Source organism: Chroicocephalus ridibundus, chromosome 17 (assembly GCF_963924245.1).
Source record: "Chroicocephalus ridibundus chromosome 17, bChrRid1.1, whole genome shotgun sequence".
In the NCBI taxonomy this organism is placed as follows: domain Eukaryota; kingdom Metazoa; phylum Chordata; class Aves; order Charadriiformes; family Laridae; genus Chroicocephalus; species Chroicocephalus ridibundus.
In genome coordinates this window covers 5244942-5266817 of record NC_086300.1, presented here as the reverse complement: position 1 = coordinate 5266817, position 21876 = coordinate 5244942, and the positions used below count along the sequence as shown (strand labels likewise).

Genomic DNA, 21876 nt, shown 5'->3' with positions numbered 1-21876 from the left:
AACAGGAACTTCAATGAAGCTGAGAACAGTGGTATTTGGGAAAACCAGAATATCACAGTATTTATGTTCATGCTTTTTGCAGGCCTCCACACTGCCTAAGGGGGAATCTTTTAAGAGCTAGATCTTCACATGAAGATCTGGTTTCATTTTTTTCCACCATCTGGGAATCGATATATTCTTAGAGGATCGCGACTTGTTTATCATCTTCTAAAGCTGGATTCTCTTGCATGAAAGCTAAAGTGTAAATATAAATGAGAATAGATGGAGTTCAGAAACACTGGAGATGAATGCAAAATTGAACAGCAGAACTTCATCATAGAATGTTTTAAAATCAGGTACTGCTGGCTAAAAATGAAACTACATCTTAGCACTTTAATCGTACTGAGCTTAAAATTCAGAAAAAAAAAAGGCAAAGAAGGAGTAAGAGTAAGTTGATTTTAAAGCATAATTCATTACAATACAAGGCATAGTGTTTGGAATTAGAAGAAACACATTTATTTCCAGTATATCTCAAGGTAATTAAAGTGAATCAATGTTTGGGCCACTGAATTTTATCCCAAGAGTTTTTGTTCATTTTGATGAATAAACCAAGGAAATGCCATGTAATTAAAATATGGAAGTAGTTCCATGGAGGACAAAAGTAGAAATAGGTTGAAGAAGAGATTCTACACATGAATAGAGGATAGGTCCATCAGTTGCTACTGAATAATACAATGGTGTTAATGTAACATGCAGCTCAGGAAACCTGTTAACTGGTTGTTGCCAGAAGCAAGAATGGCAGATAAGCGAGAGAATCTTTTTGTGTGCTGTAGGATCTCTGCTTTCTGTAGCTTTCGGCAGCTTTTGCTACTGGACGTAAACAGGGGAGTGGGCTAGGTGTATGTGCAGAAGCCCACTACAAATGCTGAAGTTGTGATAAAGAGCCTTAATTTGTCAGCTCTGCGTCCCTTAACGTGATAAAGGTTATTTGACTAAGTTTGATAAGAACTCTAGTATTGCAGGACTGAAGCAATGAATGCTTTTGGGGTTTGCTAATTAAAGACAAAAAACCTTATATACTTCAATTTAAATGAGTGACACTTGGCAGGTCTGAATTATGCAGCTGGAGAAGTTCCAACACTGTCGGACTCCAAGATATGGGCTAGTAATTGCCTCCGGTCTGAAACTATTTTTTACCAGGCAAAACACATAATCTGATGATGTTTGTTATAAGCTATATTTTACTTTGAAAACCACAACAATCCTTTGTCCTCTCAGGAATGTGGAGTTGCATTTGTGCCCTTTTGATGGGGTTTTCTGTTTTTTCCTTTGTTCTTAGATTTGCTGTGCAGGTTAATGTCTACTTTGTAAGGATGGGTGCGTTGTGGGTTGGCCCCAAGCACCAGACAGCCCATATTTGTGTAAGCCCTGCAGCAGATGAGGAATCCAGTTCAGACCTTCAGTCCCTCCTCTGGTTAAAGAAAAAATAGTCATGGTCAGTTCTCTGTAAGTAGCTATTATGGCTGGGAAACTGAAATGCAGAACCATGTCTACTTCTTACACCCTCGCTTGCTCTCGTAGGGGTCATATGTGAAGTAGAAGTTCTTCAAAGGCTGTTTTCATCTCTGCACTGTTTCCTATGGTGAGAATCATCAATGCACAGAAACGCTGCTGCGTAAGTCGTGACTTCATTGCCTAGTGGATATAGTGAAACTACATTATAAATGTTGATGGTGCAAGCCCAAAGAGAACTTTATTTCCCCCCCAGGTCCTCATGTTATAAATTACATATTCACAATGTATACTCGAATGGCCTTGTTACCCTGTTCTGATTGCTGGCAGATGCTGTACAGCTAATGGTGTCATTTCTGTTACTACATCAGTTGTTAAGTGGGCCAGAAAACAGCCTTTAAGATTAAAGTTTAATCAATCCAAGTATTTTGAGAGCGAGCAAGTATAGACTTTATTCTTCTTGAGAATTGCAGTCTACTTTTTGAAATCCCTGGCAGAGATAGAATGTTCTGTCAGAAAATGTCTCCAGTGAGAAATAGCAGGCAAAGAATATTTTCTGTGGGATGGCATGAGCAACCTTGTACTTTAAAGCTTGTATATTAATTGCTTGTTAATGGGCAGCTTTTGGCAGACTTTCTTTTTGGTATGGCCTCAAGAATTTTAATGGAGCATCAGTCAGTGAGTGGAGAAAATATACTTTAAAAACAATAAACAGGATATTCGGTGGTTGTGTCAGTTTGTGACATTGGCTGAATCAGTCATGTTCTAGTTTTGGTCAATTATAAACTCTGTGTTAACTTCATTAAGAGCAGGAAGATGCATTACATTCTTCTGACTCCGATGCAATATGTTTTTCTGGATTATTTTTTTTCCCCTGCCTGACATATGGGTTTTCAGAAAGGTTCAGAGGCAAACAGAAATGTTAGAACCCCTGTGGGTAGTAAGGAGTTAATTTTCTCTGTCTTGTTTACAGGCCTCTGAAAGTGATTCCCAAAATGTTTTCAAGCTCACTGAACATTTTGTATACAATGTTTTCACAAGCAGAGAGGCTATTACAAGCTAGAGCATATAGGTACACTAGTGCATGTATGGAAATACGCATAAAATGTCCTTTTCTTTTGAAAAAATCACACCAGTCTATTTATCCTGTGCTCATGGAAAAAAAACCAGTGCTGCCGAGGTGATTGAGCCTCTTGGTTTTGATTCCTATGCTTTCCTTTGTTTTAATGGTTGTTAGTTTAAATTTCCCCAAAGTAGGGTATTCTTCCCAGAAAAGAAGGGAAAGATAGCTCCGATTAATAACATGCCTTAAACCAACCAAAGGTAAAGTGAAAAAAATCCAATGGGAAAATTGTAAAGTGAAGGAAGAACCCTCAGCTTACATTGAGCACAGTCTGTCGCTTCAAAAAAAGGAGCCCTCAGCACAGAAAGGCTTTTTGGTACCCAGCTGTTCTTTGCTGTGTCACCTCCTCTCATGTATTCTGGCCACCTCGTTTGAGAGAAGGACGGGGAATTCTGAATTGCCACGACCTGAATGAGCTTTAAATTCTATCTGACAAATTGATGCATGTTTTGGCATCTGATAACTGAAAGGTGAGAGCATGGAGCAAGTTCTCCCCCTGATCTGGCACGTTCCCATTCCAGCTTGCTGAGCATCATTCCCACAAAAATGTCAAGAGTAACTCCCCCTGTAGAACAAAGGAGGACTGGTTTTGAATTTTCCTCACCTCTTCTAGCTTTGCACCTCATTACTTCTGCTTCCAAGATGTAGATGCAGTAATAGTAATTCTATGGGATGTATGTTGTAACATAGGGATTGGCAAACTTTCCTGGGTGAAAGAAAGGGCTCCAGACTGTTTTGGTTTGTTTTGTTTTTTTTTTTTTTGGTCCCAAATTAGATGTTAAATGTGTTGAGGTCTCCAAGTTTCTTCCATCTTTCAGAGGGGGAAGATGGTAGCAGTCACTTTAATGGTGGTGTCTTGCTTTTTGTGAAAAGCAGAGTGTCCCTGTTGCTGTTACGTGTAGAATGTGATGGCAGCCAGAAGACAAGGAGCTATTGCCCCTCATGGATGCTTCTCTTGGGGTGCTGCGGGTCTCAGGTCCTGGTCCTGCACTGGCTTTACTGTCTGCCACTCAGGGTCTATCTTGTGATGCCTTTTGTGTCGATGCCAACAATTGCCAGTCTTTTTCCTCATTAGCACATACTTTCATAGAATGTGATCAGGAGAAAAATATTGCAGAGCCTTTTGTATTGCTGTATACCTAACAAAGTGATACTAGCAAGAAACTGGAGAGTTAAACTACTTAACAGATCCTGCTTTTCACCTTGAAATACACACCTTATTGTATAAACATAAGCATTGTACACACAGCATGCGGTGCAACCTTAATTCTGCTGGGTCTTTGTCCTTCTGTACGCACTGTTATTGCTGGATTGTATTTTCCTTAACGCCAGGAGCTCTTCATGCTTAGCACAGAAACTAGCTGTTGGAAGATCACAATTTAACAAAGGCTTTTATGCAGAGTGGAGATGAGAGAAGGTTAACATCTTCAGGCAGCAAGGATAATGCTGTAGTCAAGGTCTTCATCTGTTGTAGGGATGTCACTCCCCATGAAGAGGATATTAGGTACGGCCATCAATTTTGTGTATCCCACTCACTCTGGGGTAGGGGCACCACTAGGTTAGCAAAGGTACCGAGTTAGTCATGCTTTTGCATGGGAAGCCTCTGCTAATCAAGTCTGCCTGTGTAGCATACAAGTTTTTATCCAGAACATGGAAAAATACTTGAAAAAAATCCCTTAGCATCTGGTTTTGCAGAATAAATCTACTTGTTGCATTGTATCTGTTAAGGATCTTCCCCTCCATCTAGTTTTAATGGTCTGGAGATGTTCTTAAGTAGTGAAGATTATGACAAGTGAGGCTAAATTTTTACTTGAACCTAATCCCAACACTTCCTTCAGAAAGCTGCATGGAGAGGAGACAAAACCACATGGAGAACAGAAAAGTTTGAAACTAATCCTGTGTGATTAGATGCATAAATTAAAATGTCTCTGGTGTTTTTATTTTGAAATACCATTTTATAGCACAGCTCTAAACTCCAGATTCACTCTCTAATTCAAAATTAAAAGCAAACCACCTACCAGCCATGCGAGGGTTCACTTCACTTGGGTATGTCCTTTGTTTAAAATGTCTTGTGTTGCTTTGTTCATCCCGTTCAGATTCTTGATCCATTCCAGCTTCAGTGAGGCGCTACTGAGCGCTATCTCCCTACGTGTCTTCAGAGCTCCTTTAGCTTCCTAAATCCTCTGAGTCCTGTTCAGTTCATGGTCCTTCTCTCTCTTTCTCCCTCCTTTCTCACTGTTGCTGGTTTTGTGCTTTTTCCTTTGTTCTAAGCCTTTCCATGTGCTTGGAATAGCTGTCCAAGCAGAGTTCACAAAGACCCATTTTTTTCTAAAAATGGTTCTTAAGACTGAACCAATTTCTAGCCACTTTCTAACTCAAAATGCCATACATCATCCTGTGTGTGTTTTTTATTGATGTGTGTGCTCCTTTGGTGCCATTAGGCTGTAAATTTTTGGAGCTGACTCTTATTTGTACAGTACATTTTACCTAGTGCACATTGCTCTGCTCATCTAAAGCTCTATATAAATAATGAAAATGTACAGGGCTTGCTGGCACAAGTCGGTAGAGAGCTGCATTTCCTGAGGCGCTGCTTCAGAGCTCTGCTTTGTTTCCGGGAGCTCTGCTTTGTTTTTGAGTCTGTTGTGCAAGTATTTTACATAAAGCTTCATGTGAGCTTCAGTTCCGAGTCTTGCATGTTACATAAAGCACACACAAACCTGTGTTGCACCAGAGCATGCAGAATGCAAAAAAGGCTGAGAAAGCTTCCTCTCCGCTCCCATCTCTTCCTCAAATGCCGAAATAAAATAGCTGAGAACCCTGCCTCTAGGGCATGGGAGGGGACATTGTTGTCCTGAAAGCATGCAGAGCTGCGGGAGGAAGGTGTGTCACCAACCCACAGAACAGCTGGTTTTGGCCAACAGGCAAGCCGTGTGAACGAGCTCTCAAGAAATACCTGCTTAGAGCGACGGCAGTTGTAGCTTTAGGATATAAAGCAAATTTGGGTTAAAAAGTGTTCATTGATTAAGGAACCCATTTGCCATACAAACAGCGTCTTAAGGCCTGGTCAATAGCAGCAACCCTCCTGGAAGTGTGCCAGGTTGAGTTATTTTTGCATTGCAAAGTGCCTTCAGATAATTTTTCTGAAGGGTGCTATATAAATAAAACAACTGCCTGATTGATTTAAAGTGAATCTCTTGAATTTTGGCTCCCCCTTCTACAAATTACATGTGTCTAAATTTCCCTGCTTCAAAAATTAAACCAGATATATCATGGGTGGAATGAGATTAATTTTATTACACACAATAGTTCATTAGTGAAGTAGGAGCAATTTCATGTATTTATGCATAGCCTGCCCAGAATTTTTTTACTGCAGCTCTTTCAGATGTAAATAAAAATATAATGCTCATTGAATTGCTTATTAGACAGCATACAGTAATAGAAAGTGTTTATGGAATTGTGCTGTAGGTTACATTTCCAAATTCCTAGGGAACATCAGGCTGCAATTGGCACTGGGGACCAAACCCATGATGGAGGGCTGACATTTTGGCCAGCAGCGTGGGCTGACCAGAATAACTACAGCGGCAAAAGGTTGAGTTGTAGCATCCCAGATCCAGGCTCTGCAGTGTGCTGATGAATGGCTTGCATGTGCCCTGTGGAAAACAGAAGCCGGAGCTCAGTTCTGGAAGCCTCAGGAATTCAAAGAGGGGCTGAGCCTTTGCAGCCACTGTTCTGACTGAGTCCTGCGAGGACTCCCAGAGCCAAAGCAAGCCAGTCTCCATCTTTGTCTGGTGCTAAGGAGGTGGCGTGTGTAACCCAGGACTGCAGCAGACTGCGCTGGATGCAGAGGAGAATGTATTAGTGTTGCATAAATTCACGTGGAGTGGGAGCCATACATTCATGGCTGCTCACCGAAGAGTCACCCTCTTTAAACTGCGCGATGTTTACATGCCTACATCTGTTTTTGTCGAGTAGGTACCATATGTGAATATGCTTTTTTTTTTTTTTTTTGATGCCACAAGTATCTTTGTAGCCCAGTTTATTCCTACATACATAAGAGCAGCTGGCAGCTGGATGAGACTAGCAGACCTGTTAATGTCAATCCTGAGTCAGTCAGCAGGATCAATGTTTTGAGGCAGTTCTTTCTCCCAAGTGGCTGATCACAGGAGCTGCACAGAGATTTCTGCTTCTGGAATTGAATTCTTTTTCATTATGCGGTAACATCATGTTGCAACAGAATTAGAGGAGCTACTCCTAATCCTGCCTGCCTTTGCTATTATTTTCAGATCACTATCTACTTGGTAATAAATACGTGTCCTCTTGAAAGACATGCAAATGGTGACGATGAAATTGTCTATTTTCGGCTACTTACAGCGTGAACCTGTGCAACTTTGGTTTAGTGCAGTTCTCATTCTTTTCTGCTCAGAACTGTTAAGACTCTGCAAGGTGACCTTCTGATATGAAGCACTGTGCTGAGGCCATCAAACTCACCTCATGTTGGCCCACGGAAGGAATTAATCTGTATGTTCAGCTGTCATTACTGGTCCTGCAAAGCCCTTTGGATTCATTTGAGCACTTTTATAGAGCCTTTATAAATTTGATTATTTCCCTTAAAAAAGATTTGTGTATTTTTACTTAAGGACTAAAGTGGACGTTATCTTCCTAAAAGACACAGCTAGGGAATGGTTAAGCCTTTTAATATCCCTAGGTGGGAATTAGGGAACAAGAATGGATGCTTTGTAAGGAATTACTGGTTATTATTACAGACTTCTGAAAAACAGACATGAAATTAACAGTTGTGTGTCATTTCATTACTGCTTTGGCAGTCTGCTTTCTTTTTCTTTAAGGCTAAGATGGTTGCTAGGGCTTTGTAGTGAATAACCTTTTTGTGTTCAGCTCAAGGCGGAGTATAATTATTTTATAATTTTGGTTCGTGGGGCTGTTTTAGACATTTTCAGGAGAAAAAGAACTCAGCTTCTGTTAACCCCCCTCGTACTCCGTTGCCAGTCATTGGCATGTCACAGCAACAGAAAGAGAAGCTCTGTGTCTGTCCTCATCGTTTGCACTTGGTGTTTGCCCGAGGATCTGGCTACCGCCAGTGAGATGAATGCGGACTTGACACTGTTACAAGCTGGCACTGATTGACTTTGAAAAGTGAAGTTCCCTGTCAAGGTATGTGTCTGGTTAATGGTGTAATCACTGCGCAGGAATGAGGTGGTGGACGGCAGCTGCTAGAAGTAAAAGCTTTGCACCTTGCGTTGATGCTGACATCCTGCAAACCCACGTAACTCTTTGGCTTCAAGGGGGAAACTTACTTCTAGGAGTCAACAAACTTACTCTTCCACATGGTTGTAGTAAATGTTCCCTCCATCAGACTGGTGTTTTAGGATGTGACAGGTTTTTAGTCAGATAGTCTGATATAGCTGTGTTACAGCTGCTTGCAGTGGGGCAGTGAGATGGTGTAAGGGTAGGATCTGTCAGATCAAAAGTGGGTGTTTTGAACATGGGTATCTCCATCTGAGCCGCTTATCCTGGATCACTCAGCAGTCCTGGAGAGCAAGTTCATGGTCAGTCTCCCAAAGGTGTGATTTGCCCCACCTGCAAATCATCCCTGCTTGGTCAGCTAAATCATGCTTTAAAGTCCAGGCTGTGTGGGCTGGCTGGTGGGCTGGAATGGCAGCAGGTGCCTTGCTCAGATGCAGGGCAGGCACCTGCAGCCAGCCAGTCCCTCTCCTCCGCTCTTGCCCCTCTACTCCACTCTCTTGAGACCCCACCTGGAGTACTGTGTCCAGCTTTGGAGTCCCCAACATAAGAAGGACATGGATCTGATGGAAGGGGTCCAGAGGAGGCCCTGGAGATGCTGCGAGGGCTGGAGCCCCTCTGCTGTGGGGACAGGCTGAGAGAGCTGGGGGGGTTCAGCCTGGAGAAGAGAAGGCTCCGGGGAGACCTTGGAGCCCCTTCCAGTCCCTAAAGGGGCTCCAGGAAAGCTGGGGAGGGACTCTGGAGCAGGGAGGGGAGCCATGGGACGAGGGGGAAGGGTTTTAAACTGAGAGAGGGGAGGTTTAGATGAGATCTCGGGAAGAAATTTTTCCCTCTGAGGGTGGTGAGCCCCTGGCCCAGGTTGCCCAGAGAAGCTGTGGCTGCCCCATCCCTGGAGGGGTTCAAGGCCAGGTTGGACGGGGCTTGGAGCAACCTGGGCTGGTGGGAGGTGTCCCTGCCCAGGGCAGGGGGGTGGGAACTAGATAATCTTTAAGGTCCCTTCCAACCCAACCCCTTCTATGATTCTGTCCCAGCCTCTGAGGCTGCCCTGTAGCATCGCTGCTGAAACCCGGGGCTTGTGAATGCGCTGCCCCACTGGTACCCATTACCCGCTGTAGCTCCGCTGTAGTTCACCTCTACCAGATGCAGTACCCTCCTCTTTCTGTTTTTAATGGACCGTAAGAATGCAGTTACACGTCTGCTGTGTGTTGTACCTTATTGTTTGATGAACTGCTTGCAATCCGGTGCTGCAGACATTATGTTTTGGGTTTTTTTTTCATTGCTAATTGCTTTACTACATGTGCAAAGTCTCAAATGATGTGAATGCTAACAAAACCCCCCATAAGTTAGCCTTGCTGGCAGCTATTTAGAATTGGTGACTCCATGTATTTATGGGTTGGAAAGTGTTTAAAATGAGAGGAAACATATTCTTGCTTAAGGTGTGTCTCTAACTTGGGATCCATCACTTCTGCATGTTGCCGTAGCAACGCTGCAATGGCATGGGAGTTCCTTTTATGGCTGATTTCCGAGCGGATCGTGGCTGGAGCTGGCAGGCTGTGTTACCAAGCAACCCGGTCCTACGCTCCCGTAACTAGGAAATGCAGCCGGTGCTTTTTAATATTGCCCATGATTTTGATCATATGTTCATTCTGTCAACTTTTGTCTTTTTGGTGTGAAATAATTCCTGTGGAGTACTACAGAAAGATCCCTGTTTTGTGGGGATTTTTCCCCCTCCTCTGCTTTCCCTCATTTGAATGTTCAATGTGGGAACATTCATAGGAAGATGAAGACAACAGTCCATTTATTTAAAAAAAAAAAAAAAAGTTCTATTCAACACGTGATGCTGAACAGTAATTAAAGTGATGCCATCTGCACCGTGTGAAAAGAGATGCATCCTTAGCTTCCCAGGTTTGCAGCTGATCAGATGTCATGTCTCGGGACAAGCCTCCCAAAACACAGGTGTTGAAATGCTTTTTGAAAGTTTGTTTTTTCTAGTTCCTGCTCTGATACTAGTTCCTTTTGTGGTTTTATCTTCCCTGTACTTCAGAGGGCTTTTGATAATAACCTGCCTCATGGAGGAGGATGTGAATTATTAGTAAAGCTTAGGAAATCATTACGAAGACGGATGATGAAATTAAAATGTAAAGTTGTGTTAAATATTTATACTGTAGTCATATCCTCCCCGAGGTTGCCTGTCAGGTCTCCCCTGATAGACAAACAGATAGAACAGCATAGTCCATATTGCCAAGAACAGTCAGTCACCTTGATTTGAACACGAGGAAATAGTTTATGCAAGGATTAACTTCAAGCACACAACCCCTCCTATTTAAGCTAATACAACTATGTACGTGCTTAATGTTAACTTTAACGATTTTGTGGTATCAGAGACCTGACAAGGGTAGGTATGACAGACTGTAGACTGTGGGTATAAAAGTATGTGTCTCTCATGAGACCTCTGAAGAGTGTGCTGCGGAGGTGGGATCCTGGTGGGGTGTGGAGTTGCACACCCACGGATCGAGGCGTGCAACATGGTGCGCGTGTTCAAAGCAGCAGAGTACGGGTGCGATGAAATCACAGGGAAACACACTGATTTGCTGGTTTGGCACTGTATTGTGGATTTCCTTGTATTTTGTGGATCTTCTCAACACTGGCGGCTGGAGAAGGAGGCACATTATCCCCAGTGGTTGCAACCTGCCAGCATCTTGTTTCGAGCCAGCTCCTAAATATCCACTAGCAAGTTGATTGCATGCTTTTTATGACCTCCTTTCATATGGAGTAACCCATTCCTTCTCATTTCGTCATGAGTGCATAGGATTTTGAAACCGCAGGGGCCTATATGTCAGGCTCTCAGGTTGTTAAGCATGTGCTGTTCCAAGAAGATAGCTAATGACCTGTTGTGGTGGCAGTTCTTTCTGTCCTCTGAACGAGGAGAAGGAGCAGCGAGGACTTATTAGATATGTTTGGAGTTACAGAGAAATTGTAACTTCTTGTCTGTAGTAACCTTCTTGTAATGGATTTCAGAAGACAGCATGGACAGCATACAGAGGATAAACTGCAGTTTGGATTGCTAGGCGTTGTTTGTGCAGGAGGTCCGGGGTAGTCTGTGAAGTACCACATTTGATGTGTCCATCTTTTCTGGTTTGCTGGCTCTGGTGCTAATCAGTGCTTTTAACTGGGGTAAAAAAAAAAAAAAAAAAAAAAAAAAAAAAAAAAAAGGAAAGGCAAACCAAACCTAAGGCATCTGTTTAATTCTTCAAGGGCAAACCCCATCCTAACCTTGATGGAGTTAGGAGTAGGCATTCCTAACCAGGAATGGCAGGTAACCCATCTACCATCTAATGCTGGTAGAATCCATCCTGGTAAGACATACACCTTGGACTAAATTATATTTACATCCTCTACACTCTTTATGATGGTCATTCCCCTGTGAGTCATCTGAATGTATTCCAGGTTAATGTGGGAATCTCTTCATGGCAAAATGTTGATTTAATGAATTTTGAGCGAGAGCAACGCAACATCAAAAGCCTTGGCTGTAGAATTCGTACATCCAAAGCCTGAGATTAATTTGTGCACGTACTTCTTGAAACAAATGCAAACATTATTTTTGATTGCACAGTTTTTTATTGGGTTTGGTGCTTGTTTTTTTTTTTTTTTTTTTTAACAGCATGTAAGAATTCATTTAGATACAGCAAGACAAGCTCCTAGATGATTTAATTTGGCATCACTCCACTGTCCTGAAATGGGCAGTACTAACTTGTTACACCAACTGTAGATGTGGTCCTTCATATCTTGTATCAATTTTATTTTAAATAACAATCACACCTGCCCACAGTGATATTTAACATTACTCAACCCTGGTAAAAATGACAAACTTAACATCAACACTAAATTGACTGTGATTAGTCACATATGTCAGCATTAACAAACGATGACACTTAAAAATGCCCCGTGTGATTTTATTTCAAATTTTCTGTTATGTTGGGCTGTGCATTTACTATTCCCCCAGGAATGTTCATTGTCAGGGGAAGTAATTTCACATCCCACCTATTTAGCAAATAGTTCGTGAAAGTTGATCTTTGTTATTTTGCGAGAATAGATTTTATCACCTTCAAAATAACTGACCGTCCTTATTTTAATCAGGTGCGTGTGTCCCAGCCTTCACTGAAGCAGATCATATTCTAAATCTTCATACTTTGTACAATTTCAATCCAGTCTGTTGTCAGCTGTAACTGGCTCTTTTCATCTTTTGTAGTAAATGTCAGGTGAGGAACTGACAGTTCTGAAGGTAACAATTTCCCGTTTATCCACAGTCTGTGTAATACATGAGTGGGTACTTACTGCCTGTGAATGACCATTGCTGTCAATCCAATTTAAAATCTGTTCTTTTCTGTACTTCTGGAGGGATTCTGTCTGTATAATTTATCTGTGGATTATAAAGGATAGAGTGGCAGGGAATCAAAGTCTACATTTAATTTATTAGTTGTATTTTAAATATTTGATCCCAGTGGGGCTAAAGAGTCAACACCAAGGTGATACAGTATGAATATGCGTTACAAATGACTGCAGTATTTGAAATGGATCAGATGGGGAAAAAAAATCTTTACACTTGTGAGGAAACTATAGCTACATGTAAACTGCACTTCAAGGCTAAATACCATGCATTGTTTACAAGCTAGGAAAGGAATGTAAGCCTTCAGATAGGAAAAAGAAGAGAAAGATTAAGAGCATCTCCTTGGTACACATCGGCGACAGCTGGGGTGAGGCATGAACAGAAGGTGTTCCTGGGCCAAAGCACCGCGTGTGGAACAGCCGGGGTGGGGAGAGGGTGCAGCTGGGGTCGGTGGCAGGGGACCCGCGCCTGCCTGTGCACCTCCTGGGTGTCCCTGCCTTCCCTGCGCGGCACGGTGTGCCGTGTACTGGAGGACGAGATGGCATGTAACTAAGCTACTACAGCACTGAAGATACAACCTGTCGTGTCTTAAACTATTGAGCTGCCTCAGCTCTCATTCACAGAATGACACTTTTAATAGTCGATTCCCCTTCTTGTGCTCATTTCTACACATACATGAAGAAACAAAGCTGAAATAAAGGCGTGAAAATGCATCCTGTATGAAGCAGGTCATGCCTTTATTTACTGTAGTACTTTCACTCTGTTTATGCAACGAGCTTCACGTGGAACGAGGCCTTACATTTGTATGCACACATCTGCAATGCTGTGTTCTTTGTCATTCCTCTGCCAGTATTCTCATTGAATAGTAAGAAACTAGATTTCAAAAAATAGGCCAAACATCTGGTAAAATCAGAAAAAAAGCTCTACAAGTTTATTTTAAAATATTTGTTCATGAGTGTCACGGATTTGCCAGGTGGTGATCACTGTTGAAAATCTTTCTCTAATTTATTATGTAAATTATGCCATTAGGTTAAACGGATCGGCTTGTAAGTTAGCATGCTACCCAATATGAGTTACGCTGGTAGAATCCATCCTGGTAAGACATACACCTTGGACTAAATTATATTTACATCCTCTACGCTCTTTATGATGGTCATTCCCCTGTGAGTCATCTGAATGTATTCCAGGTTAATGTGGGAATCTCTTCATGGCAAAATGTTGATTTAATGAATTTTGAGCGAGAGCAACGCAACATCAAAAGCCAAGATACACACGGAATAAGTGACTGAAAATGAGAGCGCTTCATCTAAGGGAAAACAAAACAAAACAAAAAACCCACAGGACAAATATTTATCTACTCTTTTGTTAAAAGGATTCATTTTCTTCTCAGACATGAAGAAATCGGCGTAAGACAAACATGCTAGCAGCTGCTATCTGTGTTAGCTCCTTTTTGTGCTCAGTATGTCAAGGAAAGAAAAAAAAGATCTATGACTCATTGTTTTCCAAGGATGCTGATTCCTCTGCAGATATTTACAGGTTGGTTTTTAGGAAAACTTACAGTTTACAGACTGCCCACTGAATTTCCATTTTTATTGCTGGGTCATATTATTACTGCATAATTCATCATATAATCATATAGGTTCTGCATGTAATGCTCGATTCAGGAAAAAACGCATTAGCTATTCTTATATTATTATGTCTTTTACCGTAGATCTTTAAGATAATGTAGTGATACAACCTGTGTCTGTGTTGGTAAGGCTGGTGTTCTTCAACCCCACTGCTCAGTTGAGACTGGAAGGTGTTGACATCCCCTTGCGTAAGCAGTCTTCTCTTTTCCATTCTAGAAACATGACTGTTGATCTACAAGAGCTCTAGAGTCTTCTTTGGAGCAGGAACCTGACATTTTATACAGAAATAGCCTAAAAACAGCCTCAGGGTCATCCTGTCACTTGAAAAGTTAACGCATCAAAGATTTAACACCTGGTAAGTACTGCAAGTGTTACTTTCAAAACTGAAAGTTATTTTCATTTGGAAAGTGTTCCAAAGCTTGACAGTGTTTCCCAAACATTCATACTGTCTTCCAACTGGAAAAATTTGGAAAATAGCAGGGAAGTCTGTGCATATGTCCGGAGGGAAAGCTCACCCTACAGAAGACTGAAAACATGTTTGGAAGCAATCCTTTTCCAATTACAGTTGAAATTAAGGGAAATCTTACTTTTCTAATAAAAATATTTTTGTCAAAAACTTCGGACCTCTTCAAATTCTCCTACCAATGATGAAGCATGGAGGAGAGAAAAAGAACTTGCTTTTCCTATTTCCTCCAAACAACGAATCGAAAGATTATAGGAAATGACATTACACCAATGAAAATGGTGTTAGAATTGCAAAGCCGAGGATTTAAGCAATAGGAAATGAGGGAATTGAGGCTCCCATTTGATTTTATTCGTCGCTTACGCCTGAGCTGTCTTTGCCACGGGCCCCATTTTCTTTTGCGTTGCCTCTTGGGTTGTTATTAACAGCGAGGCAAAGTATGCATAAAACACATAAACACAACTTCTTTAGAAATACTCTAAGTTGACTGCACAAGAATAAGGAACTGCATAAATCCAAGGGAACAATGCACTGGACTCATGTCTTCCAGCTGTTATCTTTTCATTGTGCTTTTAACTTGTTTGCCTGCAGTTGTGTGTTTACACTGTGCTGTCAAAAGCCCCAGCAGTGGAGCTGCGATATTTTCAATGGAGCCGTAGCAGACATAACTAAATTACTGGTGTAAAGAACCTTTGGCTTTTTTGCAGTACTGAATAGGTTTGTCATGAACACGTAGCAAAAATAGCATCTGGAAGGCCAGTTGGAAGCAAAGAAAAAGGGGAGGACCTTTACTGCACATGAATAAAACTGTGTTAGCTGAAAGGCAAAACTCTCGTTAGATTGGCAGCTCCGACCCGCAACAAATGTCCCGACAGCTCAGCAACACTCATCTACTCAGCTCCCTCTTCTAGAAACCGTGATTTTTAGTCCTGTTGTTGGCGATGAGGGTAATGTATGGCTTATGGTAATGGCAAGTGAGCTCTTGAATATTCCCCAGCAGGTTTAGCATTTGTTTTCTAAATAGAGGGAAAAACAAAAGGGAATGCTGCTAAAATTATCCCTTGTATTATAAACAAATGCAAACAGCTGTGGGCGCTCTGGCTGGCTTTGATGGTTGTCCCTAGCTTCAAAAGCGGGTTAATTTGCCCAGCTCTCACCTATAGGTGTCACTGCCGTGAATTAAACAAACTATAGGAAATGTCAACTGAATAAACAATGTGCGTTGAAATAGCGTTGGTTGAATAAATTACTAGTTTTATGGCATCCACCGGAGAATGGTTTTGTCAATACCAGTAACACTCCAGTATTGTAAATAAGGAGAGTTTGGGGACTATATTCTCAGCATTTGTCAGATTATGGATTTCTCCTGTATGGAAAGGGAATATAAAAGAGCCAGTATCAATGCAGGACAACTAAAGCGTGGTTTGCTTGGCAAGGAGGCAGATGATGAGGAGCGGGTTGCATGGTGTTGCCTTTATTGTGTGGCAAAGGTGACGTTGGGAAGACCTAGTGCCTAACCTTAGCCCATGTAATCTCTGTCCCTCCTCCAGGAAAATCACCTCTGGGTTTTTATGGCCAGTTGTAAATGTGTGTTTGAGAACTTAGGAGAATTGTCCCTAATTTTTGAAGCTTGCCTTAGGGGAAGCAAATCAGCATTTTTTTTATTTAGCCATTATTAAGCTATAGGCCATTCAAATACCCCTACCTGGTATATACAGTAGATGCTCTGAAAGCTAATTAACTAAGTAACTAGAGCAAATCCACTATTAGGTATGCAGGGAAGGTAACGCTGACAGAAACCAACAACAGGGGTGAACAATTAAGCAGATGGACAGTTCTGCAAATGACTTTAGAATTTACCGTGGGAAATGCCTTTCGAAGACAAGGGAGTTTTGCTGTTTATTTGAATGGAGCCAGGATTTCACCTTGAGCTTTTGAGGCCAACAGGGACCATGGATGTATCTGGTGTGACCTCTTGGAAAACCTGTGTACTACAGGGTAGAACGGCTTCCCTGGGCTGCAAAACCCCTGGAGAAAAGAGTTCATAGGATGCAAAAGCAGGAAGACTGGGCTAAGGTGGTCTCTGATTAGGGTTATCCAACCCTTTTTTCTTATGTGTTTTTTCTTGTTCCTGTCTGAAGGTGAAGAAAAGGTTATGCTGTGCTCTCAGTCTAATAAGGCTGAAGCCACATAAGCTGTGAGAAAGGTTAATTTGAACACAATCATTCTTCTCTGTACTGTGATACAAATGGTTTTTAAAGCTTAAGCGCTTATTTTTAGGATTGACAATACACAGCTCTCTTTATTGGCCCACAAAAAAAGTAAAAATAGACGGATGGGGATTGTGCAGATGTATGTGAATAATTCTTGGCAAAACCTGTTATATATTCCTCAAATGCTAAATCATAAGACATGTCACTCTCTCATTTCTAGTTACACGTTTTGCTGCACTTAATCTTTTTTTATATGAGATCATTCTCAAATATTGCAGTTTGTAAATGGTTTTCCCGGTGCTGTACCTTTTTTTTTTTTTTTTCTTTCTCCTAAAGCTTCTTGAGCATCATAAATATTGTTTCTATAGTTGAACATCAGATGGATTACTAGAATTAATAGTGTCTGTGTCCTCCGTCACTTGCTGCTGTTGTGGTGTGTCCATACTGATGGACCGCACAAAGTGTGCTTGAAGAATGTTTTCCTCTTTAACTCGTTCAGATTTTTTCTTGTTCGTATACACAGGTTTCATAGCTGAAACTTGCAGCATGTTCTGAAGGCAGCCAAAAAGGAACTTTAATGGCTCTTCTGGAAGTTGTTCAAAAGCCACTCCCATTGACTGCATCAGACACTGTATAAGGCCTCGAAAGCAATTTCCAGGGAGGTATAAGGTAAGGGATAATAATTTGAATGCTATAGGCCTGTATTAAGAATGCTTTTGGAAGGTGACATTAAAACTTCCAAGCGTATCTTTTTGTAAGACAAAAAGTGTGTCTAAATCTTGAACTTCCTGAGCCAGGCACTCTTCTTTCCTGTATTAGTTTGGATCCAGCATGTACTGTACCCTGCTCTGTGGCTTTCTGGAAATCTGGTACCCAGCCATTAGTTTAGATAGTCCCTTTTCCCCAAGGTGTAAGAATTATCTGCCTTTTACTCAAAAGGTTAATAATTGAAAAATTATTTCAGACTCCAGCAAAAATTGGCCCTGCGCACTTCTCGGTGAACCTTCTCTTTCTCCCATAAATCCAGCCTGGGCTCCCTGTACCTCCTGCCAGGGCCTCACTGTCCTCCTCCAACAAAGAAAAATCACCCTGCTGCCTTGACAAATGACTGTTTCCCGTCAGAGTTGCACGGACTCTGAGATATTTTTTTTTATGTTTGCTTACTTTTCCTATTCTAATAAATTCAGCCTTGATCAAATCATCTCGCCAAGCTACAAGGAGTCTCTATTTATTACCTGTATGTAAGGAACAAAGCACAAAACAGAAATATGCCCTTGTGGAGCATTATTGAAATCACAGCTTACTCTCTATAGGAATATTCTAGTTTCTGCTCAAATCGGAATTCTTAAGCACTCTTTCAGGCTTCTTCCTTTCGGGACTACCTTAACTTTAAGTTCTTGAATGCTTTGATTTTGCGATTTAGATTTTTTTTCTCTGAAGTTAATTGTTCTCACCTTTGACTTAATTTTTCTTCTGCACCCAAACTTTTTCAGGACACAAATCCTGAAGCTATTGTTCCAAAAGCTGGGCTACAAGGTTACTTTTGCCTTCTAGCTCATACTCTTTTGCAGGTTTATTAACAATATGACCTGAGGAACTCTTAGAGTCAATCATTAACTCCATATTAGAATGTAAGCCACCTCTGCTGGAAATTCTGCTCTGAGGGCAGACAGCCTAAGAGGTAGGACAGAGACAAACTTAAGTACTGTCCATAGAAGGGCATTAGTGTTACAGTGGGGTTATACTCTCAGATCTCTGGATGTAAAGAGTCACCATGACCAATTCAGGGTGACCTTTATCAGCCACTGGTCTTGCTGCTCTGGAGCGACAGGAGTCCTCAGCATTTCCCTAACACGGGTAGTTCATAAATTTCCTGTTTGACCTTGCCTCAGTCTTGCCTTTCTCCTTGTTCCAGTCTCCACCTTCGAGCTGACCATATTCTTGTAGTGTTTTTTGGTTTGGTACAGTCAGCACTCCCTGTGTGCCCTAATCACGGATGCTTGTAGTAACAAATCAGACGGATCGCCTCTCCTTGATACCAGTGGCCTGGCAGCTGGTTTTCATTCAACAGAAGAGCGCGAATGATCTCTGTCTCCTATAAAAGTGAGCGTAATCTGGAGTGTGGGCAAAGTGAATCTAAAGGAAAACCGGCTGGTTTTTTACTGTCTTTCTCCTGATTCTGACTGGAACAAACTAGTCAGTGGTGTTTCTTGTCTGTTTGAGCTCCAGATGAAGAAATGACGTTTGTTCTCTCTTCGCACATTGCCTAGTCAAGGGAAGTGTCTTTATTCTGCAAGTCACAAAGAAAAGATGTTATCTTTTCAGTTTGCATACAAAGAGGTTCCTTGGTGGAAAAGGAATTGTTCCCTTGGATTATTTTCATCTCTGTGTGCTTAAAACTGACTTTCACCATGTCTCCATGCTCTGCTGAACTACCTCTGCTATACCCTGTTTTTTTCCTCATGTCATTTAGTGCGATTCTCAGAATTCAAGTCCTATTTTCATCAAATCCTATGATTCTAGTTGAAAAATACCTCCTAAATTTGAGGCCAGAATGCTGTGGGATGAGCGTTTTTGCACCTCTGGAGAACTGTCCTAGTGTACGGGCTTTAAAATCAAAGCAAACTCTTGACAATACTGCGTGCATGCAGTCTGTCTTTATAAACCTGTAGAGTGTACGTGTGTTAGCCCTGCCCTACAGATCTCTGTACCCTCCTGGTCTTCTACCTACGTTCTCAAGATTCATTCTTACCTCTTCCCCTCTGGGGAAAAAAAAATCTACATACCGTGTTGACATTAACTAAAAGGGTAAATACTGAAGACTTCTGAAAAAGTTGGCTTCTCCTTTGTATCTGTGTTGTTGCTGTCATTTGGGCTGTGCTGCTTTGACTAGTTAATTCTTTCTTTCTTAAAAGACTTTCTTCTTAAAAGACTTAAGTCTGCCTTCCTATATCTGCTCCTAAAATCTTTCTTAAATAGGAATAATTATTCAAATTCAAAAATCTTTCTTAAATAGGACAAATTATTCAACAGTACAAATTTATAAAAGAAAGAAGTGAATTCAGGCAAGAAGTTGTCTGATGTTTCTTGTGGGGGGCTGTTGTTGTTGAGTTTTTGATTTTTGCACCAAAAGAAGAGGTGGAAAAAATATGACCTTCTGCGATGGTGAGTGAGTACAGAAACATTCTTAATTCCAAATTGGAATGCATACAAACAGCAACTCCACTTGCAGAGCCTCCTCGAGGGAAGGAGTTTGCAGCGTGCCCTTTCACAGGAGAGGAGAAAACCTGGCTGGCATTAATTCACTCTTTCTAGAGCAGCCGGTCTCTTTCCTTTAGCTTATGATGGTATCTTTGGGCAAAGTTGCTTAGGCCACAGTGTATTGACGGCATTGTATAATGGGTATTGCATTACCATATTGTCACGAGTTGAGTGTTTTATTGCAGCAGAGAGATTTTTAGGAAGTTCCTAGGGAAAAAAAACAGCTTCAGCTGCATCAGGTCCAACTGATATCATAGGAGGTGTCCCCGCGGCTGCGGTGAGAGCGATCAAATAGTGTTGTCATTGTTTATGGTGTTTTAGGTGGGGAGCATTGCCGCCTTTTTTTTCTTTTCCTTTTGCCATCTTTTTTTTCTTTTTTCTTTTTTTTCCCTTCATACTACCATCCTGGCTCTGCCAGAGTACTTACTTTCAAATGCCTTCAGAACACCCAGTGTAGTGACGACACTTGTCATGGGTACACTGATCGTCCTTGATCACAGAACTGTGTTGGAGCTATTGTGTTTTTTGTTTTTTTTTTTCTTTTATGTGCTTGGAAATGGCATGCAGATTACTGGTGAATCACTCATTTTTTTTATAACATGAATAAAGTAGCAACTTCAGTTCCTCACAACACACAAGCATTTGTTAATGTTTAAGTTTCCTGAAAACCTTATTTCATCAGACAGGGTCTCCTCACACTCTATGCCCGTTCTGATTAGAGCAGTGATTTTTTTGAATTCTTTTTATAAAGACTTCAAAAATGTTCCACTGGTGATGCTGGTCCCTTGAGAAATGCCCTGTAAGTAGATTGCTGCATGGACCTGTCTGTAGAGGCTGGTGCCCGTTAGGGGGTGGCCAAATCCACTAGCCCGATAGCCCAGGCTGCTGGAGCTCCCTTTTCCCAGGTGCAGCCAGTAGCGCTGGGAGGAGCAGGTCTGGGTGCTCTGTTCTCCGATTAGCTCACTGGAGGGGTTCTCTGCCTGGCAGTTTCCTCTGTGCTCCTTTCTTTGTGTGGAGGGGAGCGTTTTATCCCATAACCTAGTGCTCTCCATGCAGATACGCAAAGCGTGTCCATGTGAAAGCACTTGCTTAGTTATCTTCTGCAGTGCCTCGGTGTCCATGGTCATGAGGATGACGTTAAATGGATGTGGGTTGAAAACGCCAGACTGAGTTGTGTTGCCAGAAAGAATTACTAACCATTGGCCTTTCTCGGTGGCACAAGTGAGGCTATAACGTCTGACAGTTCTTGCTGCCTCTCTGCTTAGAGTTATCTGATTACTTATTTAAAAGGCTTGGTGGAAGAAGAGTCAGGAGCCATGTGTGTCATTGCACATATACCTAAATATTTCAACCGAAGAGCGTTGTGGAGGTTAGAATACTGATAGCAGCACCAAGTGCCCAAAGCTGGCCAAATGTTTTCTGTACTTTTCTTGCTGTGCTTTGCTTGAGTAATCAGGACAATTCTCTGTTAGGCATGAAATGAAAGTAAATGATTAGAATAAAGATGTGCTGAGCTACTTGACAAGACTTGAGTACAGGGTACAGAATCTGTGGGTGTTTGGCACAGCCCCAGCACTGCAGATATTTTAGCTCTTGCTTATTTTTGATTCTGTTCAAATATGTCTTACCTTAAAAAAATTAACTGCAAAGTGTCTGATGTTACACAACAGATATTCATAATGGAAAAAATGGCATGAGAAAGCTATAGGCAGGAGTTGTAGGGCTCGAGTGGCGTTCTGAATTACCCAGGCTCCAGCTCATTGTGGAGCACTCGGGCAGTACTTGGTTGCATACAGTGGTTTGTTCTATCAAATCACCCTCTTTCAGAGAAGAAACCCACAGGAAGGCTTCAGAGAGGCACGATCCACACAGCCATGCTCTCATTGGTTCCGTTCACTTACAATCCTTTGTAGATTTCAAAAGCAACTAGGATGGGATGCTGAGGAAAGCAATAATATTCCCAGAGGAATTTACACGTGGAACTCCTTCCTAGGGACAAAGCAGCAGAGCACCTCTGTTACATCTTCCAGTTGAGTACCCAGCCCCCAAAT

General features: G+C 41.7%; 1 protein-coding gene across 1 annotated transcript in view; it reads left to right on the top strand.

The window, feature by feature from the left end:
* TANC2 (tetratricopeptide repeat, ankyrin repeat and coiled-coil containing 2) overlaps positions 1-21876 on the top strand; it is a 331215-nt gene that overhangs the window by 37825 nt on the left and 271514 nt on the right. The window contains exons 2-3 of the mRNA XM_063354919.1: positions 14105-14243; positions 17088-17233. The gene's annotated coding sequence lies outside the window, so the exon portion shown is untranslated. The remainder of the gene's footprint in view (positions 1-14104; positions 14244-17087; positions 17234-21876) is intronic.